The 26,089-nt window shown below is 44.8% G+C and overlaps 1 protein-coding gene and 1 long non-coding RNA gene across 2 annotated transcripts in view; both read right to left on the reverse strand.

Annotated features, from left to right (window-relative positions):
• Window positions 1-26,089, reverse strand: part of LOC120783806 (nuclear receptor ROR-alpha A-like) — an 87,540-nt gene that overhangs the window by 57,836 nt on the left and 3,615 nt on the right. The gene's annotated exons all lie outside the window — the stretch shown is intronic.
• On the reverse strand, window positions 9,647-16,466 carry LOC120783939. Its single transcript, XR_005706396.1, has 2 exons — window positions 16,367-16,466; window positions 9,647-13,554 (listed from the first exon to the last, which is right to left on the reverse strand). It is a non-coding gene; the product is annotated as an uncharacterized LOC120783939 (long non-coding RNA).

Here is a 26,089-nt window from a genome sequence, read left to right on the forward strand (position 1 = left end):
CCCTTTATTCTCAGACTCTCACAATCCTGCACAGACGGGCTTCAAATCTAAACTTGTGGTGGACTTGAAATAACAAAGTAACGAAAATAAACTTAGAGGGAATGAATTCCTGCAGTTAAAAGCTGGAGGAGCGGTGATATAACCCTTCAGGTTGTTATGCAACATTCTCTCCAACTTCGGAGTTGAATACACGAGGACTGTTCAAACGCCACCTGGGCGAGTGTTTGCTGTGCAATGTGGTGTTTTGGAGAGCAACGCAGAGCAGAGAGGCCTTATTTGAAAGCTTCATCGTTATGAGCATGGAAGGAAGAAGCTTTCTATTTCAAGATTAAGAAAAAAAATGAAGAGTGAAGCATCTTAGTGAGAGAGCAAGGCAGAGGGAGCTTTCATTTCAGGAAGCAAAGAAAAAAGAAGTTTCCTAATGGTGATGCAGGAAGAGACACGTTTTTGGGTTGTGGAGAAAAAGGTCGAAAGAAGGAAAGCGGAAGCTCCAGAGTTTGGACGCAAGGCAGCAGGAAGATCCATTGTTCAGAAATGGTGGAGACTGATTAGGTACATTTGGATTTAAGTACAGTTTTGAAGTACTTGTATTGTACTTGAGCATTTCCATTTTATACCACTTTGTATACTTCACACCACTTTCTGCTTCACTACAATTCAGAGGGAAAGTTGGTACTTTTTAACTCCACAAGAAGATACCCTCCGGATCTGTTACCAGTTCCACCAAAGAGCCGTTTAAAACATAATGTCAGCACAGAAACATTTAATTTACAAACTGAAAAGATCCAGGCTTTCAGACAGGTGGGCGGACAAGCATGCAGGCAGGTACACGCACCAGGGAACTGCACACAGGTAGCAGGCACATAGGAAAGCGCACGGGAACACAAGCAGACGATCCAACGAGGAACCGCTGGCAAAGGCAGGTTTAAATACTGGCCGGGGTGATGAGGAAACTGGGAACAGGTGTGTGGGTGGGAGGGGGAGCTCAGGTGTTTGAAAATGGAAAACAGGTGAGCATGTGGATGAGGAGACAGGAAGAAAGACCGGGGACATCTGGTGAGTGGCACGAGGCAGAAAAACAAGAGTAGGGATGGTAGGTCCAGGGCAGCGGACAACAGAGCCCAGAGACGAGTCATCAATCGACCGTTAATCTGACGACAACCGTGATTGATCTGGTGACGCTCTGGAGGGGCGATCTAACAGAGATTTAACAGAGATCTAATACTGATCTAATACTGATCTAATAGTGATCTAATACTGATCTAATACTGATCTAATAGTGATCTAATACTGATGTAACAGTGATCTAACAGAGATCTAATACTGATCTAATACTGATCCAATAGTGATCTAATACTGATGTAATAGTGACGTAATAGTGATCTAGTATTGATCTAATATTAATCTAATAACGATGTAATACTGATGTAACAGTGATCTAACAGTGATCTAAGAGTGATGTAATAGTGATGTAATAGTGACGTAATATTGATCTAATATTAATCTAATATTGATGTAATAGTGATCTAATACTGATGTAATACTGATCTAATACCGATGTAATACTGATCTAATTCTGATGTAATAGTGATCTAATACTGATCTAATATTGATCTGATATTAATCTAATACTGATGTAATAGTGATCTAATAGTGATCTAATACTGAGCTAATACTGATCTAATAATGATGTAATAATGTCATATGTTATATCAGTCAAAGGGGCCATAATGAGTACTTTTACTTTTTACACTTTAACTACATTTTTCTGATAAATCTTCTGCTATTTTACTTACTTTTGAATGCAGGACTCTTACTTGTTACGGATTATTTTTGGATTTTTTTTTAGGAAGCACAGAAAAAGGAAGCCTCCTTATTGGGACACAAAAAAGAAAAAAAGCGGAAGGAAGAAAGCGGATTCTGACTTAAGGAGGAAGAAGAATCAAGAAAGAGTGAAACATCCAATTTATTGGGCCAGGAAGGAAAAAGGAGAGTTAAATCTACCTAAGAAGGATGCAAGGAAGAAAGAAGCTCAAAGTTAGAGAAGTGATAGGAAAAGTAAAGTATACTACTTAGGAACCCATTGAGAAAGAAGCATCCTAGTTACAGAACAAGGATGTAGGAAGAGAAGGGGATGATTCCTAATTTTCAATGCAAGGATGAGGAAAGTTTCCTAGAAGGATCCTACCTAATCAGGAAACAAGAAAGGAGGAGGTCTCTCAGTTAAGATCAAAGAAGAAAGAAGCATCCTTGTTACCGAGTGAGGAAGACTGATGCTTCGAAGTTAGGGAGCAAGAAAAGAGAGGAAGAATCCTAGGAAGTACTTGCATATGTTAAAAACCAGACAACAGCAGAAGTCCATGCACTTACTCCTCGGAGCTGTGCAGCTACAGCTAATATTGAAGAGCTAATTTTCCCTCCAACCCCCTCCAACCTCCAACCTCCACACTGTCCATGAATCATCAACTGATCGGATGGAAATATTTCAGCCCTGAAAAATTCAATTTCCCCGAGTTAATTTACTCGTCCAAGCAGGAGGCGAACGGCCAATCTGAGTTTAATTTGTGCAGGAGGGAGAGGTGACGGAGGAGAGGTGACACCCAGAATATTAACGAGGACAGACACATCACCCAGCTTTTATTTTACAAAACCGCAGTTTTTATTTTTAAATTAACTCATGTAAATGTTCCTACAAACCACCAACACCACACACACATTTATGTTGTGATGACACACTAAGTTTTTCTGACGAATAACTTTGTCTAATTGCAGTTGCCATAAATAAACAACCTATGGAAGCGTTGTCAGACTGTGGTGTGAATGATAAGCTATAACGCCTGATATTGGAATTTAAATGGGTTTGGAAACGCCAGCCAACTACTCTCACATGTGGCTGAGAGATAACACACACACTGGACTCTGTGTGTGTGTGTGTGTGTGTGTGTGTGTGTGTGTGTGTGTGTGTGTGTGTGTGAGAGACATCAGTGATAATGTTTCTGCCTCAGGAGAAATATTACACTGAGGATTTGACCGCTGACAGGTTGTCGTTGAGTTTGTGTTTCAGAGTCGTGTAGCGGTCTCGCCTCAGTTTCAGTCGCTCTGGTTTCCGACGGCCTGTAAACACATCACTCATCTCAGCTGCAGCATCTGAGCTACTTGACTTTATCTTTCATCCGGTTTGAGCTGCAGACAGCTCTTCTTTCACTGGCACTGACTAATAGAAGCTTCCTCCTTCCTTCCTGCACATACAGGGATCTTCCTACATTTCTTCGTTTTCCCGGATTGGGAAACTTTCTTCACTCTCTTCTCTCTGCATCAGAAATGAGGACTCTTCCTCTTCTACCTAACTAGGAAGCTTCCTTCTTCTTCCTTCTTCCTTGGATGTTTCACTTTTTCATTCTCGCTGATTAAAAAACTTTCTGTGTCCTTGGTCCCTTGATAGGAAGCTTCTTTCTTCCTCGCTCCAAAACGAGAAAGCATTTTTCCTCTCCGAGTCCCAATTCAGAAACTTCCCTTTCCTAGCTCCCTAATTAGAAAACTTTTTATATTCCTTCCTCTTGAAATAGAAAGCTTAATGCTGCATTTGTCCTTCATTTCTTTTCTTCCTCTCTTCCTAAACTGGGCGGCCTCTTCCTTGTTTGCATGTTTAGAACTTGGAAGCTTCCTTCTTCCTCACTCTGAAACAGGGATGCTGCTTCTTCTTCATTGTGTTCTAATTAGACAGCTTTCTCTCTTCGCCTCGTTCCTCCTTACTCCATATATAGGAAGCTTCATACTAGATTCCTCTGTCCTTTTTTCCTGATTAAATTATTCTTTCATCTTCTTTCATTGACACGAGGTATCATCCTCTTCTCTTGTTCCCCAGTCTGGAAGTTTCCCTCTTCCGTGCTCGTGCCTATTTCTTCTTTAATTCATCACTCTTCCTCGGCCCCCAACGAAAACACTCTTGTGTCGTTTCTTTCTAAATGGGAACCGTCCTTCCTCAAGTGACTGTGGACTTATATATAACTACAAGTGGATATTGTACTGCAAGATCATATATTTTGGCAGAAAGAAAATGTGCTGATATTGAACATTTTATTGATAAACAACATGTGGCCAGTATGCTCCTAAAAACAATAAACCAGGTCAGCATTAAGTGTCCTTCAAAACATATTTGTTGTTGCAAATTTGGTGAACATAAATATAATTTCAAAGGGACAGGTTTGGGAGTCAAGTCCTGTGGTTTGTACGTGCACCGCACCTCCCTGCGAATTTGAAGCGCTACGTAAATGTCGCGCTTAATTAACTAAAAAAAATGCTGCCTCTGAACTAATCCAGATTTAATTTGTCTCCACAGAAACCATCTAACGCCGCTTCCTAAGTGGGCGTGACGCGGAGGAGCGAGCGCGTGAACATCAGATTGTATCAGTGTTTCCCAGTGAAGACGTCCCGACCTGCTCCGTGCGTCAGTGAACGGGCTGAGCGACGTGGGGCCTTTTTGAAAAAACGCTCGCCCTGGGTCCATTTCTGCAAAAAAGTTTCACGCACCACCTCCACCTCCAACCTGTTTTCATATCATCTTCTAGATTAAAATCTGTGCATTTAAACCAGACTAGTAGCCAGGTGCTAGCTAGATCAACATCTCTCTTTTTTATTACAGCTGATATAATGAACCTATATGAAATATAACGGTGTACAAATGGCAAAAGAACACATCATTCTGGCTGAGGACGTGATTAAAACGTGCTCATTTTCAGAGGGAGAAATCACGAGTAAAAACACATTGCTCGTAGTATATGTGGACAATCTTCACACATTCCATTCGCTAGAGTTCGCTCGCTCGCTGTATGGTAGGAAGAGGTGTTAGTACTCTAAACTCCAGGAGACAGGGCTACGTCTTTTCTCGCTCCCCGAACTGGAAACTTCTGTGACTACAATGCCTCTCTCTTCTTTGATCACTACGGCTACTTGCGCTATCAATTGATACCTGTGAGCTTAGCTAGTTTAATGTCAACTGTCTGAGAAATTAAAAACCATCTGAGTTTGTCTGTTTTTCTTCCCAAAACCAAATGATGCCTTAAGATTCTGTGTCTGGAGAGAAAACTCCTCATCCGAACTTCATTACACACTAAATACAGAAGATCACCTCTGCAAACTTCTGTCACCTGAGGAAAAAACACGCTTGCTGTCCTCTAAAAAAGTTCCACGGCCCGTTTTCACTTTGTGCTATCAATCATTTTGACTGCAGTCGGGTTTTCTCCCCAAAAATCTCGTCTGGGAAACAGAAATGAATCAATATTGAGAGAAACTGCTGAGCTCCTGAGGGCGAACGATTGAGATGAAAAAAAGAGAAAAAAAAGCCCTCCAGCAATGTGAAACATCGCGTTCACTTCAACTTTGGTTAACTTTGCTCAAAGTTACGGGAGACAAATGCACCATCAAAAGTTGATCCATGATGACACGTTTCACAGCAGAAAGACACGACGACCTCCTTCAGAAAAATTATTATACAGAGAGAACACGGTGTGTCTGTGTTGGCTGTGTGTGTGTGTGTGTGTGTGTGTGTGTGTGTGTGAGTGTGTGTGAGTGTGTGTGTATCAGGTCAGTCTAAGAATACCAGCTCAGACCGACCCGCCGGTGTAAAAGATGGGAGAAAAGTCCTCATCGATCACCAGCTGCTCAAACATCGTCCCACTTTCAGGGGACGAGGCGGCCGGCTCCTCTTCGCTCTCCTTCATGGGGATTCTGAAAGGCGAGTGTTGATCAAGGTGAGCGCTGCACCTGAGCAAAGTCACTGCCGAGGACTCCACCAATGCTCCAGGACTCTGACAGGAGAAGGAAACTTTTCTCCGGCCAACTAAGTTTTGAAAGGACCCGTGAAAAAGCATTTGGACCCCATATTTCTTCATGTTTACACATTCCCTGTTGAAGCAGGAACACGTAGCAAATGATTTTAAAGGGTTTTAAATGGGATTCCAGTTGAGTTGGGACGTTCAAGATCAAACACTCTTTTCTGAGATTGTTTCACTTCTTTTTCTTTCCTCTCTTTCTCTTTAAGTAATATTCATAGTCTCTTTTCTCCATTTTTCAGTCTTTAATTTGTACTTTGACACTCTGTTCATTCACTAGATGACCAAAAGTACGTAAACAGCTGAACATTCCACCCATACGTGATCATGGATGGATTAATGAACGGGGAACACAGACCAATAGACTGTTTTTTACAGTTCACACTGGAAAGCCACTGGGCTCTGTCAAAAGTTGGGATGTCCTGATCTCGCTTTTTCTGGTCCTGAATCTTCTTCTGTGGATTCAGTCTGTCTCAGTGTCTTCTGTCCCTTCATCTGATCCCAGACTGACTCCATGATGTTGAGATCAGGGCTCTGCGGGGGCCAGACCATCTGCTGCAGGACTCCTTGTTATTCTGTTCTCTGAAGATAGTTCTTTATGACTCTGGTGCAGTCCTGTTACAGTTCATCTAAAGGTGATGGATATGGTTGAGGTCTGGGCTCTGTGCGGGCCAGTCATGTCGTTCCACAACAAAGTGGAAAAACCTGCGGATCAGCAGTTCCCATGGCAACTATGGCAATATAGTGTATCTACTGATTTTCGGCTGGAGTGTAACAGTGGGGCCGGACTTATAAAAACAAATGTTGCTGACAGACAGACTGAGTGATGAAGTTTCCCCATTGGCCGTTGCTCTTTGAAAATGAACTGGCGTTAACAGTTTCTATTACACTATCGGGGGGTGTTTACAGGCAGTGTTGCCAATGTAGAGCCTCTATTGCTAGATTTACCGACTTTTCAGACCATTTTAGCAAACTTTTTTTCCATAAAAGCACCTAAGCGACGTTTTGGACAAATCTTAGCCACTTCCAGTAGAAGAGAGTTGCCAGTGTTGCCCCGCGAGCACAAGGTCGGACTTTCCCGCCGCAGGCAACACTCTCTATGCGTTTCATTCAATTGACAACATGGCAGCTGACACAGACGTGAATGAGCTTCTAACTTTCTCTCTGACCGATCATTTTACAGGTAAATACACCTGAAATCACAGATCAGCCGTCGTCTTTAACTCATGTGTCTGGTGATTCTGTCAGACGACGTCGTGGTTATAAAACCAGGATTTCAGCAGCAGAGCAGCAGCTTGGAAATGTCTTGGAAGCGACTGCTGGTTAACACGTCGTCTCAACGGGCCACGTTTTCGTCACTGTTTCATACTCGTTCCGTCGTCTGACAACAGAAACAGAAAAACATGTAGATGACAACAGCTTTATTGGGAATTCAGATGGATTAAAACACTGTATGTGAGCACAGACAGTAGGAGAGAAACAAACAGATAAAGGGCTGAAACCGACTGACACTAAGCAGAATGCAAATACGACGCCATGACCTCATGAATATGCTAATTAGCGTATTACATCATCTAGCAACATTTAGCCACTCTTCCGGCAGGCTCTAGCTACTTTCCATCGTTTACAGCGGTTCCTCTTTTCAACTACATCCTCAATCTGGCTCACTGATCACACACGGTTCAGCCGTATACCAGGTTTTGACCTAGCCCTGTTTTCCTTATAATGCCTCTCTCTTCTCTCTCTCTCTCTCTCGGCAGGAAACAGTGATTGGTTGAAGCCAGTGGCTGTCAAGCCTCTGATTGGCTGAGACACAGCAAAGTCAGATCAAAGTGATCGCTGCTGTTTTGGCCTGAAGCTCAGAGAGCAGGCGGCAGGCCACACTGTGTGTGAGTGTGTGTGATGTTCACAGTATCATCCACACAGCGGGAGTCTCAACACTTGGGGAAAAATGCTCCATAACTGCTGCACAGATTTAATTTTGCCTACTTATTTGTCTTCAGGTTTAAACTGGAGAACTCCCTGATGCGTGGGGGTTTTTGAGGAAACTGGATGTTTCAGAAAACCCAAACCACAGACGTTTCGTCACCTTTTCAAAGCCTTTTCACACATCTTTAGAGCGTGCAGTAGCCCCAGTGAAGGAGCAGGTGTGGTTCCAGGATTCACAGAGATAACAGCAGATTCCAGCAGTGATGAGTTTTCCTGGCTGGATAAGAAGTGTCAAACACCACAGAAACTTCTCCGACCACTTCTGCTACTGTTAATCTGTCAGATCAGTGCGTTCCTATTCAGAGTTAACATGGTTTAACTGACTGCAGCCATGACAATCATCACCCTCCTTAAAGGTTAAAGCTCTGATGGCAGCTGTGTATTTTAGTGTGGCAATGTAAGGGCGTAACATCTGCTTTCAGACATGCTCACAACTTGTCAAAAGCCTTTTAAATCTCAGTCTTCCAAAACCCCTGGACCCACTTTAAAGCCTTTCAGAAGCCTTAAAACCCTTCGTAAACCCTTCAAAATCCCCAAACCTTCTAAGACTTTAAAATGTCTTTAGAACCATTAAAAGCTCTTTAAACCCTCTGGGTCTTGTCCGTGAGTCAGGGTAAAATGTTGTGTAAAGGTTTAGTTCTAAAATTTTTAAGTCAGCAAGGTTATCCACTGCTCAGAGCTCAGAGCTGCTCGATGCGATTTCAGCAGGCTTCACCAGGCTAACGGAAATCTGTCACTAGAGCGAACCCAAGTTTAGTCATTCGAACAGCACCAAACAACCAGCACTGAACACGGGAATCCAAGTGCTCGTCGAGCGTCCGTTGAGCTTCAGTGTCGCAACGTCCCGTAAGGACGAGACAGCAGCGGTATGCTCTCCGCAGTGGTTGCAGACAGGTTGCACGAGCCTGCAGAGATGTCGCGAGCAAGATGAGGCCTTAAGACTCCAGCAAGCTGAGCTGTGGACTGACATCACATCGGTTCAGCCTGACTGGAAACACCTGCTTTGATCTCAGCTGCGAGGTTCGGTTTTTGCATTTTAAAGAGCTGCTGGCTGTCAGTGTTTGAAAGTCTCCGCCGTCCAGTAAGAGATGAGAGGTTCTCCATTTGGTCTGTTAGCTTCAGTGCACTTACAATACATCAGTATTCTGTGGAAAACACGAATCTGTAGCTAAGAAAGCCTGGTTTTTAACTTTGTGACTATGGATTTCTAAGTGGGTTCTTTTGCATTGAAGGCCAGACTGACTAAGGAAGTGGCGTTTTCAGTGAGTTGATTGGTTGATGGAGATAAAAAGCTGGTGTTCGTTAATAATGGCCTAATTCATGCCCTTACATGATGGATTTTTTCTTTCTGATAATCAGTTTGTTATTTATATAAAATACTCTATCTACTGCACGTTTCTTTCCCGTTCTGCGATCTTCCCCGTGGCTCCTGGGAATTCCTTCTCTGCTATTTTAATGCCCGGTCTTCAGAGGTGGAGACTGACAGACACAAATGCCGTGACCTCAGTAAATCCAGAGGAGCACATAATCAGCCTCTGTTAAAATGTCTCCTATCCTCTGCCGGATCCTGCACTGAGGGAAGAATTGCACGCTGCAGAAACTCACACAAATGATGCACTGTTTCTACATCCTGCTTTGTCTGTTCAATAAATAAAGCACGTGTGTGTGTTTGGGGCAGAATTACTCCCATCCACCCCTGAAAAAAAAAAAAAAAAAAAAAAGATGCAGTAAATCTGGAACTGAATCCTTTGGTTTGTGGGAAAAATTCAAAATCATCATTTTTTGGACGGATGCTGGCGTGAAGCCAGAATAATTAAGCACTTAAATAGTCTATAATGATATTTAATCATATTACTGATACATTCAGAAAACAACTTACACACTGATTAATTACGATTTGCGTGTAAAGGGGCATTCCACCAATGTAATACATCAAGACGAGTCTACAGTTGTATGATGGGTACAAACGAAAGAGGTGCCTTACAAACTAAGGGTGAGGTTTAAAATGTACCAGGAAGGGAGGGTCTAACAAAAGACACTATCCAGTTGCATTAAGGGAGATGTAGTATTTCTTATTGGGTGTTTTTGGAATTTTACCCTCACGAGGGGCTAAAAGTCAGGATCTGTTGGCCTCTGTTGCTTCGATTTTGACTTTATTTAACCTAAGTCTCTATGGACGTATAACACATCAAGCCACTGGTTTATTTTTGTAAAGCTGCATTAAGGGATTTTTCACACACAGTTTGATAAAAAATCAGTTTATGAAGTTACGGTGCAAACAGCTACTTACACATTACAAATACAGAGAAATGGAATCATTCATATTCTGTACATGATATGAGATGAAAGTGTTTTTCTGTGTTTTTCTGTGTGTGTGTGTGTGTGTTTGTTAGCAAGCAGTTCACAGGAGCCAGAAACACATGCATGATAAAACAGTTTGTCACCTTGAACACGCTGCTCATTTTCTTTTTTCTGCAGATAATGAACTGAAGGACGAGCTGGTCTGCTTTGTGTACAACACACTGACGCTAATCAGGGTCCACGCACACACACACACACACACTTTTTTCATCTCAGAGAGAAAAACAAACATCTTTGCATCATGTGCTCCCTGGTGGATTCACATGGAGGAAAATAATCAGAGGCAGAAGAACTTCTTTCGTTTTCTTTGGTTTCAGAGTCCTCAGGGACTCACCACACACACACACACACACACACACACACACACACACACACACACACACACACACACACAAAGATCTGAAGGTGGACAGCCTTTACTGTAGCTGCTGCTTGGTGCACTTCATCGTTAGTGCGTCTCAACGCTGCTCACAGACCTCTATTGTAAAAGACTCGTCTGTGAAACTGTTCTCAGGGCTCCTGGAACATGTCGCAACGACCCTCCAATTACCGTCTTCTCTACCGTGTTCACGGGAAGAATCAAGATGAGCAGTCTGTAAGTGTGACAGAGCGTTTGAAGTGGTTTGTCTTGTCGTCCAGCAAAAAGAGAAAAAAAGCGGAGCGTGACCTGCTGACCTACCAGTGATCTGAACTGATCAATTAAAACGGAGGAGCGAAGCCATGCTGCTCGGAAGCATCTGAGGAGCAGTGTGTGGAAGTATTTTGGGTTCTACCCTGGGGGCCCGTATCACAAAGCGAGCTCAGTGCAGTCCGGTTCTGCTGGGGTTGCCTGTCTTCGCTGAGCCCACCATCAGGTATCCTGGATAACCGGTGCCATGAAACCGGTTCTCGCCAGGCTCTGGTAGCTCTGGTCTGGGTTTTCCCTCGGCTACGTGCGAGGGGAGAGTTGTCCATCAGAAGCAACAATCATGGGAACCATGACTGAATCGCTTAATGACTTAATGAAAGGAAACGGTGACGCTCACGGGTTATAGCACCAATGAAGCGTTATTCAACAAGCTGACAGGCGAACACTATAATCACAGCACTACAACCAAATAAGGAGCTGTACAAACGCTAGAAATTATTTTCAAATATCGAAGACATTGAAGTAAGGCTAAGGATATAATTAAGTGCAGGAATTGTTATGTATGTCTTTATTATTTTTGTTGTGATGACAACCAAACCATTGTGGTTATGTGATGCAGATAAAAAAGCTAAAGTAAAATCAGACTGTTTCTGTTGCCAACGCTGAGGAGGAGGTGGAAAGTAGTTCGTGTCTGACGAGGTCAGTCTGACAGATGTTTCATCTGTGATCGGGAGCGCTAATTAACTGTGTGTGAATTGTTTTTCTAGCAGATGACAACAGAGGGTTTGGTTTTTATCTCCAGTTGTCATTACAAAGTCTCACGTTATTCTGAGCTGCACTGATGGAACGAGAGAGTAAAATCATCGACACTGTCAGGAATCAGAGAGTCTTTGTGCAACTAAGATGAAGCTTTAATCCATATTGTGCTTTTATTTAAGGAGTTTAAACTCTCCCTCTGTCTGTTAGAAGCTCCGTTTTAAAGCGTGCACACATGGAAAGTCTGGAGCGGCAGAACGGTTTCGACTGATCGGAAAAATATCTCTTGCTGTGTTCAGCCAGACCAGGTTGCGCAGGCGACGCAGCTCCAGTGGTTTCTGGTGCCTCCGGTACCGTAGTTCGGCTACAGCGGCAGGGGCCTGAACCAGGAGGTGAGATTAGCGTGTTACGCAGCTCTCGTTGGGTTTCACTCAGGTGAAGCTGGCTCACTTTAAGCCTTAAATGTAGAAGTGCTTATGAAAAGATTTCTTAACAGAGCTAACGATTTGGTGAACCGTGCGCTCAGCCCACTTTCGGCTATTAGTCCGCAGTTAGGTGAGAGCAAGTGAGACGCAGCTGGTGAAAGTGTGAAAGGGATGAAGGAAGCGGAAGGAGACAGAGACTTGTGAGCTTAGGCGGATGTTTTTTTCTTCCCGAGTCAAAAAGGAAACGAACCAAAGTGTGAACCGATTCTCCTTCACTTTATTTCACATCTTCATCCGAAGCAGCCTCAGCTGATTCTGTCGGCCCTGTTAACACACCGTTACACGCCGTCTCTTTCATGTCTCCGCAGACGTTCGGCAGCGATCTGACACAACACCGTGAGCGTCTGCAGCGCTAATCCCGCACGGGAATTTTTCCATTCTGCATTTTCTGCCGCCGCCCGACGTCACGCCACGTCTGCACCGAACCGACGAGATAAACGCTTCTGACTGATGAAGACAATTACTCTTTCCACGCTCCGTACAAGAACAAAGAGGAGGCGAGAATAGCTTTGTATGCAAATCGACCCCCGCCCCCACTCCGCCTCCATCGACGCCGGAGAAAACGTACTGACATCAAAGGCAGCGGCTGACAAGGCTCCAGCGTGCAGGGGGGAGGCCGATCAGGATTCACAGCAGTTAAATGATGGTTCGCTTTAATCCTGCAGGAAAACTTCACCTCAGCATCGACGCTCACATCACACGTGCAGCCATCAGAAAAACATTCACACAGAATCTGCTTCCACGCGGTGTCGTCACGGCAGCGTTACAAAGGGCTTCAGAGAAGTTAAAGACGCCGCCGTGCCGGCAGCTCTGTGAGGCTGTGCCTGAGCTAAATGCTAACATGAGCTAACAGGCTGATGTTGAGCAGGTACAACGTGATCACCCTCTTTCGCTAAGTAGCAGCAAACACAGAGTACAGCTGAGGAGGGGGCTGTCGACAGTTTTGAAGGGGTTTGGTCAGAAGCCAAACCGTTGGACAGACTCTGACTTTGCAAAATTTTCATGGCAATTTATCCAGTATTTGTCGAGATATTTTAGTCTGTGATGGGCCGACTACAGTCTCAAAAAAAAAATGTTTTTAATGTAATTATTAAAGGACTAATTCGGCATTTGGGGAAATATGCTAATTAGATGGGTATCAAGCTCATGTCAGTGAGGTTTAGTCCTTTAATAATTTGAGCTGTATTTGACCAGGAAGTGTCTTGAGATACATTATCTCTTTTACAGGACAGACCCGGCAAAAATGGCAACGTAACACAAGTGTCACATGGCGACATAGGAACACACACCATTCATTTACAACGGTCAGATACAACACAACAAAAGAAGACCCAAGAGACACGAGAGAGATAAAACATAATGGAGATAAATGGCGAGATCTCCATCTGTCCGTCTTTCGATTTTCTCGACAACCGCTCATCTGAACGACTTCAAACGTCTCGTGTACCGCTGAGGACCCGAGGAAGCGCAGTGACGACTGTCAAGGTTTGTGGGTGAGCGGTTCCTGAGAAACATCAAAAGAGACACGTTAAACAACAGTTGGTTAGAGCTGAGGCGACGCGTCCACGTAACCGACGTCATCGATTGTGACAAAGGTGCGTCTCAAAGATGGCTGCTCCCGGTCAAAGCACGGACTCCCTGGGAAACAAGCTGCAGCTCCAAAACCTGGCCCAGGTTCATCTAAAGTGTGGGACTGTCTAAGACCCAAGCTCTGTGGACTGGACATGGCTCATCGCAGCAGAACCACTGCTACGCTCGGTCACCAGAAGCGAAAGCATCCCAGACGCCGCCACAGCAGGACGGCACCGTTCTGTTTCCTCTCCACCCCCCCAGCACGATGCGGGGGTGGGGAACCGCTGCTGTTATGGTAACGTAACGTTGCACCACGCCTCATCTGACGCTCTTATTCGGCCGTTGTGTATTTTCTCTTTCCTCTAACGCCCACGTTAATTCTTCGCAGATATTTTCCTCGCTGATGCAAAAATACACCTGCCAGTGATCTTCTTAACTGCATATGACTCCGGTGATGAAATAAATCCATGTCAGACCCGTTTTAGGTTTTAAATCAGGTTCTTCAGAAAAAAAAATACTGATTCTCCAGTTCAGGGAAAGGGTTGCTATGACACTCGGTGATGAAATTCATCTACACTCACTCATCGGTTTATTAGGAACACCTAGATAAAACTGTGTTACTAATATTTCGTCAACCTTCATTCATATAAATGGAATGGACAAAATATTAGGAACCCCTCTCAGTATAACCCAGCACAGTTCAACAGCAGCACGAGTTCCAGCCTCCAGAGACATTCATGACTTGAATTTGAGTCAGAGTCAAACTCACAAAACTGCCAATGAATTTGACACTTTTATTAGCAGAGGAGAAATGAAGTAATCCATTTGAACTTTTGTTAATTAAACTGAGTAATAAATTAACGTTGAGTCTAATGGAAATGTGCAGCAGGAAGCAGCCAGATAAAGAAAAGTTAAAACTGTAAGGAGTCACACGGGATCTTCCTGCTATCAGCTGCCAGCCGCCCGTCCCTCAGACGGATCATCCCCATCAATTCATCATTAAAGACCGACCTCTGACTTTATCTAAAGCCATCAGTGATGGAGGAGAAGATAAAACCATTTCCCACATGGAACCTGTAACATTAAGAGAAAAGAACTATTTTTTGTGAATTTAGGTCTAAGATTGGAATTAGGTTTAAGTACAGGTTGGGGTTTGGTGGAGAATCCTGGAGGGTCACAAGTATAGACGTAGAAACGGGGGGTCTGTCTGGGGACTGTAGAAACCGGATGGGCCCAATCTCTGGGGCAGGAACCATCGGCTGTAACGGATTCTCACGTTTACGGAGAAACAGGAGTCAGACACAGGTTTTTAAACACACGGCTTCTCTGTTTCAGAAACGGCCGACACATAAACGTCTGCTGTTAATCGATCAACCAACCAGTCGGTCAGTCACGGTGCTATTGAGATCCACAGAGCAATTTACATCGTGACAGAGCTGCATTTTCTATGTTGGGAGGAGTGTTTTGTTTTGTTTCTTTAATTATTTGATGACGTTATTAATATTATTATAAAAAAAATGTAAAACTCAGCTCATTCTAAACATGTCTAATCTCAGCGAGTTTATTGTCATTCTCTCCATGTGCAATATTCTCTACACAGGGGAACAAGACTTCTGCAGTGATGGTTTAAACACTAAGAAAAAAGACACTAAAAAAAACAAAACACATAAAACAAGTAGAAAGGCAGTAAAGTGAAAGTTGTGTCAAGTGGAGTAAAGTTCAATGAATTAACGGGGAAGTCACAGGTTATGAAACTTCATTTAATAAGTGAATATATAGAAAAATGAACTGATGTTAAAAAAAAAAACAATACAGTTATGAATAATCAACATTACTATGCACTTGCTAAGTTAGCTTGCTTATTAGCAGCAGACTTTGTTAACTAGCTTTAGCTTCTATGAATCTATTGTTGGGTATTTTATTCTATTTCATTTTACTCTTTGGACTTTTATTTTGCCTGATTTGATTTAATTGTAGTGCTTGACTATAGTCGTGCTTTGCCCCATGTAAAGCACTTTGTAACTTCATTCTGAAAGGTGACATATACTGTCCATCATTATTACTGTAGCTGCAGCTCCCATCGTGTTAACGTTATAATCACCAGCTAACATCAGGCGTGTTATCGCGTTACAATTCAGTCTGATACCATTTATATTTGTCAACGGCGATTAAGAAAAAAATCATTTTAACTTAAGGATGTGCGCTTTTGACCCATGTTTTATTAACTCTTTGGTGCTGCAGGTTGTGTTTGGATACAACACTTGTTTTATTCACTGCGGTTTTTTTAACGGCGATTAAAACCGGTGAAACGTTTCTCCGCCCCAGAGAGAAAAGTCAGCAGCGACTGTGAATGTGTGTGAATATATCAAACACAACGTGACATGTGACACGAGGGCCTGGGGGAGAGCGAAGAGACATTTACTGACGACTCAAGCCAGTCGTTAACCCAAACAAAAAAAACAAAAAAAGCAAGTTATAGCGACATTATGTGACTTGTCCTGAACAATTAACACGAATTAACACGTTATGGGTAATGGAGAGAGCTAAAACACAGGATAGTATAACAGAAGAGCAAATAGAGGAGAGGCCAGACCGAGTAACGCTTTTCTTGCTTATGAAGTGAACTTTTTATTTGTAAGGAGACAAAGAACGTGTTTGTCGTTAAGAAGCTTCGCACCTGTAGCGTCGCTTTAAAAACCAGCGAAACCTTCTGAGTCTTATTTTCCTGGGCTGCTCTGACTCACCATCTCCTGCTCCTCAGCATCTGGACTCTGTGAGCTGAGTCCATCCAAGAGTTGAACCTGTTCAACTGCTAACTGATATCTGTGGTCGGGTCAGCCACCTGTCGGGGAGCAAGGGGGCAGATGAAGGAGGAAGAGGAGCAGGAAGAGGAACGGGCGACCAACCTAACCCAACAACCCAACCCAAGTTTTTCCAGATCTTTTACTCCTGCCTGGATTTCTATTCAAGATCAACTCAAGAACGGGAGTGGGAGGGAATTTTTTGGTTTAGAAATATTTGCATTCATTTTGGAAAAGCAGCTGATATCTGGAGGCCCTGAGATCCAGACGTTCTACACATCCCGAAGACTGGATGATGAATGAACTGACAAAAACAAAACAAAAATAAAACAGATTTTTAACTCATAAAGTGTGAAAGCTTCATGAAATGGTCACAGTTATGTTAAAGTAAATATTTTTAACCCTTCAACATTGTCAGATTGTCAGCTAGAGAGACGCGTTTAAGGTTTTGGTTGTATACTCTGCTGTGTATTTGAACCTGGATTATTTTTAGGTTGGAAATGACAGAGGGTCTACCCATCCGTCCATCCATCCGTCCATCCATCCGTCCCCCATCCGTCCATCCATCCGTCCACCCATCCGTCCACCCATCCGTCCATCCATCCGTCCACCCATCCATCCATCTATCCATCCATCAGATTTAAAAGGTCAGATGAGCAGTTCTGTCTACGTCTTTGTTGTCATTTGCACAGCTGCGTGTTTTGTTGAACAGGAGAGGAAATGCTGTGACTGTACTTTATTTTAAATCAGTCTGTTATTGTGGTTGAAAACACCTGCAGGAGCGTTCTTGGAGACAACCTATATTAAAATGAAAATAGCCCCATTTATTTGATCTGATTTTTCACTTACACGTTTCTCAGCTGTATATTCTCAGACAGGGAAGGAAACCCTGTCTTTGCATTTAACTTTGATCACAGTCTGTTTTAACAAAAGTGCCTGTGATATCTCACATGTGGCTTTGACTCACAACTGAACATTTAAACCACTTTGCAGAAGTTATCGAGATATATTTATGTATAACATGTATCGCGATTCAGCCTAAAAATACTGAAATATGCTTTTTGGTCCATATTGCCCAGCCCTACTATCCATCTATCGATCCATCCATCTGTCCAGCAAAAAAGACGAGAGCGCAATCTATCGATACATATATCACATGGTCAAATTCATGTCACTTCTCATAGTCCTAGCCGTCTGAAAGTTCTACAAGGTGCTAGCATCCTGCGGGCGAAGCAGTGGGTGGATGCAAGACGCTGGCGGGAATGTATCCTGACTGTCGTGTCTCGTTACCCTGGTTTTACAGAAATACCCCCATCACAAGCTGATCTGTAAAACACTGCAGGCTTCACCGATAATAAACCCCATTCAACTCTACATACAATGGACTGGTTAGAAACTTGGTAGGAATGTTCCCAGTGCAGTTTCTTATCATTTCAGTAAGTTTAGTAAAAAATAGTTCAATCAAAACCTGAGTCATGAGCTAAATATGCCGGCAACCACCGCCACTGAGTCAGACCCCACACGGATGAATGTGTGGGAAAAATGAAAGGGCTGTTCAAAGTATGATTTTTACTGACTCCAGCCTGTTTCAGGGCAGCAGTCAGATAAACGAGGGCCGGACCTTGCGTCAAACTGTACAGATTCATATATATTCTGATCTGCCACCTCGACGGTTAAAGCTAGGCACCAAAACCACTTGGTTGAGATTAGGTTCAAGACTGCGATCATGGTGCAACAAAGCCTCCAAATTAAACAAGTCAATTTGTCATTGCCCTCCAACACGACACACATGAGCTTTGTGATCTGAAGATGTATCGATTATATTTGTCAGTGGCTTCCAAAACTGTGTCATGTGGCTGATTTCTGATATTACACTGCTAAGGTCAAGAGCTGGGTAGGTTTAGGAAGGATCGTGGTTTGTGTTTACAGCGTTTCCTCTAGGATGGAGATGAAGCAGCGGAGGTGAAAATGTCTTTTGCTTTTTTTTTCTGCGCGCTCGCGAAGCACGCGACGACACCAGAAGGGCTCATGAGGCCTAAGTACGTGCCGTACAACTGTGCACGGTCACGAGCAGGGGACATGTCTGGTTTTTGTGTGACCCATTATCACCCACTGGGCGACCGTTTGCAGCCACCGGGTGGTAGCCAGCGGCTAGCTAGCTGTCATTCCTTCTTCCAGAATTAACTTGCCCCTCCACTCTGTTGGATTATCAAACAGTCCTAATATACTCACATAATGACATTTTCACGGTAAAATAACATTAAGGACGTTTCTATCCACATGATACGTAACGCTGATACCGCTGTGACGGGATCTGTCAGTTGTCTTTGAGACTGACAGCCTTCGTGTGTCACAGTGGCCCCTCGTTCATAGTAACATCCGCCTCCAGGAAGACGAAAACGGTGCATGTGGACACCTACTGTCCTTGTACCGAGATGGATCTTCCATGTTTACCGTTGATTTCCCAGACCCGTGCTTCCTTTGCGTATCCTATCAAACGAGCGCGTTTGCAGTAACCTGACTGTCCGATGCCGTTTCCCCTTCGGCGAATGAGAATCCCGAACCCGTGATCAGCGCTGCCTGCTTCATTGTTGACATCTACCCGGCGCTTGTTGCTGTTATCATTGTTCTGTCATGATCAGGTAAACGCAAAGTTTCTCGTTTATCTGCTTTGCTCACAGGTGTGCGAAGGGACCTGGAAATGAAGCGTCCGCAGCGCAAACTAATAAAACGTTAGTTTCTGCAGAGATCAGCCGGAGCCCTCTAGTCTCCTCTCATTCAGCGGCGCCGCTAAGTGCATATGGGGGGAACCACCGGGCTTAAAGGGCTACTAGTTATACTCACACAAACCACTGTTGCCTCTCATTACTTGTGTCAAAGCTGTACACGTTTGAGCGGCCAACCTGGGAATACGCAATCATTTTCATTGATGAGGAAGTCAGAGAATCAATACTGGAAGTATGGATAAAAGAATCACAAAAACCTCATCAGTCTTTGAACTGACTTTATTAGTCTGTGAACAAAACAAAAAAAATCAGCGGCTGAGTACACAAGGAACAGAAAAGCCAAGGTGTAAAAGAGGGTGGTTTTTTTTCATACATAGTTTGGGAGTAAAGAGAAAATCATCAGGCTTCAGAGCAGAGCAAGAGGCACTCTGGGTAACAGAAACTCAGCTCGCGGAGGAGCCTGGTGGAGGAGGAAGCGTGGAGCAGTTCTCAACAGGTACGGAGTAGAAGAGCAAAAAGAAAACCTACTTTGTGTTTCCATGTTACAGCGTAAACATGATGTCTCCTGCAGGAAGCCAAATACACGTCTGACGTTTAATCCATATCTAAAGATTTAGCATTTACATTGTTGCCGCCTTAGAATCAGAAATTCTCTTCAGTGCATCTGTGAGTTTCATTGTCTGATTAGAGTTTGAAGCTACTATTTGTGTTGGTTTACATAGTATTGAATATCATTTCCTCCGCCAAGCAGGTTCTGCTTTCACCCGCGTCTGTTGGTTGGTTTGTTTGTCGGCAGGACTACGCTAAAACCGCCGAACCGATTTGCACCAACCTCTGGTGGAGGGACGGGTCCTGGGCCTGGGAAGAACCCGTTAAGCCCTGGTGCGGCTCGGGTCACGTTATGAGATCGGGCGTTTTTCACCTTGGCGGGGGTCTGTGCTCTACTCAGTGCCAGTCCAGTTTTAAATGTCTTTGTATGAGACTGGACGCAGAGCAGGGCAGTCATCGAATATTCTACATTTGATCACTTGATCAAATTGTTAAAACAAAAAAAACAAAACAGACGTTCGTTTGTGGGAAAACAAGCAGCACAACCGCGGCCGTCTGCCTGGCGAGTTCCTGCGTGGGCCTGGAGGTAAAGGCGCATGCAGGCTATATGAGCTACAGTTAGCCTAGCGTTCCAGCGCCAGCGCTAGGTCTATGTGCATTTAGCCGACTAAACAATTAAACGATGCCGCCCTCGCATGTGGCATGTGGCTATAACCAATATGACATGCGAGTTTCCCGTTAATACCTGATCTAACTGGTCCCGCCGGTTTCATAATGAACCGAAAATTTTTCACACTTCTCATAATAACACAACAGAACTCGAACGTAGGGTTTTGCACCTGCGCTTCACTGCAGATCTGAGCCTTGATTCACTCAGCCCCTCCCTGCCCCTCCCTCTCCCTCTCCCTCCCTCTCCCTCTCCCCCTCCCTCTCCCTCTCCCTCCCTCCCTGCCCCTCCCTGCCCCTCTCCCTCTCCCTCCCTCCCTCCCTCCCTGCCCCTCCCTCCCTCTCTTTCTCTCCCCCTCTCCCCCCTCCACCCCCCTCCCCCTCCCTCTCCCTCCCTCCCTCCCTCCCTCCCTCCCTCTCCCTCCCTCCTCCCTCTCCCTCTCCCTCCCTCTCCCTCTCCTCCCTCCCTCCCCTCTCTCCCTCTCTCTCTCTCACCCCGCCCTCCCTCCCTGCCCCTCCCTCTCCCTCTCCCTCCCTCCCTCCCTCCCCCTCTCTCCCTCTCTCTCTCCCACCCCCCCCCCTTCTCCCTCCTTCTCCCTCCCTCCCCCCACACAGGTTTTGACAGTTGCCATAGAACCAGCATCGACAGAAGAACTGTATGCGACAAAATAATGTTAACTCAAAAGTCCACTTACTAGCTTTTTTAACAAGCTTTCAACCACATCTCACGGTCTTCATCAGCACATGGAGCTCTCAACACACCTGGCAAATCTGGCCTTTGCTGTCCTCCGGTGGTTTAACTCCTCGCCTCGCTGCAGACCCCTCAGCACAGGTGTACCCCAGGACGCTGTGACGTCACTGTTGGGCGTGGCTACAGGTGCTAACGAGCACATCCGTGATTGTGGCTGCCGGCAGAGGCGAAACGGGCTTGAAACGCTCAAGCAGAGAGGACAATAAAACACCGCCCTTCAGCCTGATGGGCAGCTAGGTGGCTGGTTTAGAGTCTGACGATCCAGCAGAAGTTAAAGCGGCTCCTCTGGGGCTCTCTGCCGGATGTTTTAATTAGCAGCGAGCCTCAGACGTACAACCGTGCTCACTGGACCTGCTCGACTCCAAATCGGAAGACGACCGTCTGAAACGCTCAGATGGAAAAACATTAGAGGGGACCGATCAGGCCGCGGGGAATGCCGGCCGGGCAGGTGTCGGCCGAGATGGGCGGCGAGGAGGCCCCGACTCACAGCAGCTTGTATGGAGCTTGTTCAGAGTCAGTGTGAGTCCGTGTGGCTGAGCGCCGACTGAAACCAACGGTCTGCAACGGTCTGCAGACCAACTGGTTTGCATTCCTGAGCCGGGATCTGATTGGGAGATCGACGCTGGCAGCCTCCAGGCATGGCCACGTCGGTCGGTCCCCCACTGTGGTTCAAACTCTCAACAACTCTCAACAACTAGTGGACGGATTGTCATGAAATGTTGTGCTGACATTCAGGAGAGAACAATTTATACTGTACTTGGTGGTTCCCTTGCCTTTTCATCTAGTACCACCAGCAGGTAAAAGCTTAAATCTGTCTAATAACTTGGTTTTAGGCTAAATCTGATCATTATTTTCATTACTGACTAATTTGCTGCTTACTTCCTGGATTATTTAATTAATCATTTGGTTTATGAAATGTCAGATGACTGCAAAAAATGCCAATGACAGTTTCCAAGAATCCAAGCTGACATATTCAAATGTCTTGTTTTCTCCGACCAACAGTCCAAAACCAAAAAATCTTAAATGCATGTTACAGACCAGTAAAACACCAGCAAATGTTCACATCTGAGAAGCTGGAACCAGAGAACGTTTGGCATTGTAACGTAAAAAGAGAAAAGACTTAACATGATTAATTAATTATCCGATTATCGTTTCAGTTCTACATTTGGTTTATGACCAAAATAGCGGCTGGATTAATGATATTCCCGTCAGCCTCAGCTGTTCCCCGTGTTAGAAATGGTAAAGAAATGTTAGTGCGGAAACACGCTAAGATGGCAAACATTAGACCTTTTTATTGTAATCCATTAGACATTTTTACATCACCTGCTCCCTGCGTGTCAACGTGTTGGTGTCAGCATTTAGCTCAAAGCACCACTGTGTCTAAGCACAGCCTCAAAGAGCCAGTGGCACGGCTGCAGACACTTACTGAGCAGAATTCTGTCAAACCGTGAAGGAGCACGTCGTTCCTCTAATGAACTGGAAAAGCAAAAAAATCACCAAAACAGAAATGTTTTTTCGCTGGGAAACACTGGGTTGAACTGCAGCCAGTTTTTCAGCAACTGCTTTTCTCCGGAGCCCTGAAGTCTTCAGACTCAGACCCGAGCTCGTCCTTGTAGAAATAGGAAAAAATAAAATAAAAAGTCCAGTTGATCACATCCCGAAACAGATAATTAAATCCTGTTAGTGGTGGCTGCCATGAAAACCTTCATCTGCTGCCCGTGGAGTTTAATTCAACTACATATCAAAAACACTGGAAGTCCCAGACCAAAGCTCCTCCAGCATCCAGTCCGCTGGCGCCACCGAGCCACCGGGGACCTGCCGGCCAAAATAACTCCACGCACACAAGCCAAGGCGACGGACTCTCTGCTGAGCACATCCTCACCCAGTTTGTGAAACACTTTAAACTGGGTCACACGTTCACATTCAACTTCTCTGAAAGTGACAAAAACAGTTCACTGAAAACTGATCTGAGGCCTGAGCAGAGCTGCAGTAGTTAAAGGCGAGGCTCAAGGAACTCGTCTACCTCTTGACCTTTGACCCTGTGAGGTTTATGGAGTCCAGCACTGTTTTGATGCCTGCAGGTCAGAGCTCAGGGAATAACTTATTTGATGAACATGGTTGGGGTTTTTTTTTTGCTGACAAGCTCTGACACAAAACCTGTCGAGGTGGCGACGATGTGACGGCAGTTTTGAAAACTGAAAACTTATTGATCAGTGACGCAAATTAAAAACAGATTTTCTGGTTGCCCTGGTGGCCTAGCGGTTGGGCTGCATGCCACGTCACTGCAACATCCCCGGTTTGGTTTCAGCGGAGGATGTTTGTTGCATGTCACACCGGTTTTTCTCGCCCCGTGTTACCTGGCTGTATCTCAGCCAAAACACAGACTTCCAACTGGGCCGGGTGCCGGGGTCCGAGCACCTGAATGAAAGTCAGAGCCAAAGGCGAGCCAGGACATAAACAGTTGGTTTAATGCACATTTGACAGGCTGACGCTCCTGCGGAGCTCGTTCTCTAACCAACCACAACCTGACGTATGAGCATATTTCTAATCTACGAACTAAGACTCGATGACATTACGCGCAGAAGGACATAGGACACGAAACCATGTGACCAGGAGTCATCAGTATAAGACATTGAATAAAATGAACAAAGTCAAGGAGACGGAAGGGAGTAGATACCCATTTCTGAATCAAGCAGAAGCCAAGCGACAGCAACGGCTGTGGAGTCTTTGACCACTAGCGGCGCTATCGAGCGACGTTTTTATGAACGGGTCCCGGATCTGTTCGTTACTGCGCAGACACGCTGAAAGTCAGGATGCTTCAATCATCTGTTACAATAAGGGGAACAACTGAAACTAGTCATGAAGCATTCATGCTTTCCATGAACTCTCTCTGTCTGGGAACCCGCTGACAATCACCTATAACCCGTCGACGCGACAGGAGGTCACAATTTCACCAGCAACAGCAAATAAAAGACAGAATCACAGCAAAGAAACGTCGCGTGCATCCCGTCTGGCCGAGCAGCCGCGAACCGCTTCGTGAGAGCTGAAGATAAAGGTTTCAGGCTTATTGGTTGTAACGATGCTAAGACGGAGCAGAAGAAGAAAGAGGACGACGAGCTGTGCGGGCGAGGAAGAGAAACCTCATGGGTCTCATCCCAGAGGAGAAGAAGAAGAGAGAGGAGAGAAGGGGGGACGGACAGTGACGCAACATCAAAACTCAGTGAGGACAGAAAGACGACAAAGAGAAAAGACAAAGAGAAGCAGACCTGATGCAGAGTGAGGCCGAGGCAGTGTGTTTGCCGCGTGCTTCTATCTTTGTGAGGACCAGTTACAGGTTTTCACCTTCACTGTTGGAGAGTGGAGACACTGTACACGTGAGGACACGTTTGGGAAATGTTGCCAAGTTGTACGATTTTTGGAAGCAATTTGGAAAGTGGGACCATTTTAGACATTTTGTGAGGCCATTTTTAAAGAAGTGAGACCATTATGGAGACAGGTTTGGAAAGTGCTTGTATTTTTGGGAGAGAGGAAATTTTGCAAAAACCAAGCAAACAGTTTGAAAAGTTGGATCATTTAGTGAGGCCAATTTTGAAAGAAGCAACATTTTGGAAGGGTTTTTCGAGGGTGGTGCTTTTTGTTAAAGGAGACGCTTTGAAAGTAAACTGTACACGTTTGAAAAGGGAAGAAAATTTCGAAAGTCGGGACTTTTTTGGTCAGAAACCTGGACTCTGTTAGGATCGAGTACACGGGGAGATAAAGAACCAGGTTTCTCAAGCCAGGTCAAAACTCCAGCCTTTCAGCCTTAAAGCTGTTCACAGGTCTGTTTTTAAAGCTGTCACTCACACACTGGGGGATCTGGCTTCTTGCCCCTCTAACCCGTCACCTCTTACATAACACACGCCTGCTGCCTTCCAGTGCCGTCGGAAATAGCACAACTGCCAGATGAACTAAACAAACATACACAGTGATACATAGGATGCAACGTTTGCCTGCATTTGTTCTGTTCTGGACGAGGAACACAAACCTTGTGTCAGTTACGCCACCATTTACAGTAAGAACACCACATGCCGGTCCCAGCTGCAAACTGAATGAACTGTGTCCTCCCATCCGCTGGAGTTTGGACCAGTGTTTCCTGTAACGCAGCCGGAGTTACCAAACGGATCGCTGAGGAGGTTTTCTATGACTGTTTCACGCCGGCTTTATCGGCCGCTAACAGAGCTGTGACTGAGGCAAAAAAAAAAAAAACTGCGGCAAACTCACAGCCAGACACAGAACCACACCAGATGCGCATTAACATTAAATAAAACCTCTGAGGAACATTACATTTTCCTCAATGTCCTATGTCTCATTCGTCTCTCAACACCTTCTGACCTCCCTCCTCTGTCTGGCTCTCAGCTCCGAGCCCACTGGTTCCTACTGGAGACGTAAAAAACATAACCTCACAAATATGCAGTTTCATTCTTAAAAACCTGCTCACTGTAGTTTTTTTTTTTTAATCAAACAAGAGGAAGTACTGCATTTGTTGGGGACTATTTTCAGCAGCGGATGAATCCACATGTGGTGCTGTAGTGAGTATCTGGGGCAGCAGGACAGTGTGTGTGTGTGTGTGTGTGTGTGCTGATGCTGATGAAGGAACATGTAAACCAGTGCAACAGTGTGACTCACTGATGTGGTTTAATAGTTTTTGGAAACAGTGGAACTAAATGGCTCAGAGGAACCAGATGCATCGGGGTTTTGATGTCGCTTATCCTTTAATCATTTTAAAAATGTTAAAACGTAAATGAATTAAATGAATTTACAAAACAAACCCAAATTAAGAAAGCGTGAGGAAGATCCTGAGGCCCATTGAAGCGGGTAACAGACAAACACGAACGCCGTGCGACCTCAACAACGACACCAGCAAACACACAAACTCAGCAGCACAAAGTAGTTTGCCATTTTTATGCTGAATCTTTTTAAAAGAGTAAATAAATT

Source organism: Xiphias gladius, chromosome 1 (assembly GCF_016859285.1).
Source record: "Xiphias gladius isolate SHS-SW01 ecotype Sanya breed wild chromosome 1, ASM1685928v1, whole genome shotgun sequence".
NCBI classification, from domain to species: Eukaryota; Metazoa; Chordata; class Actinopteri; order Istiophoriformes; family Xiphiidae; genus Xiphias; species Xiphias gladius.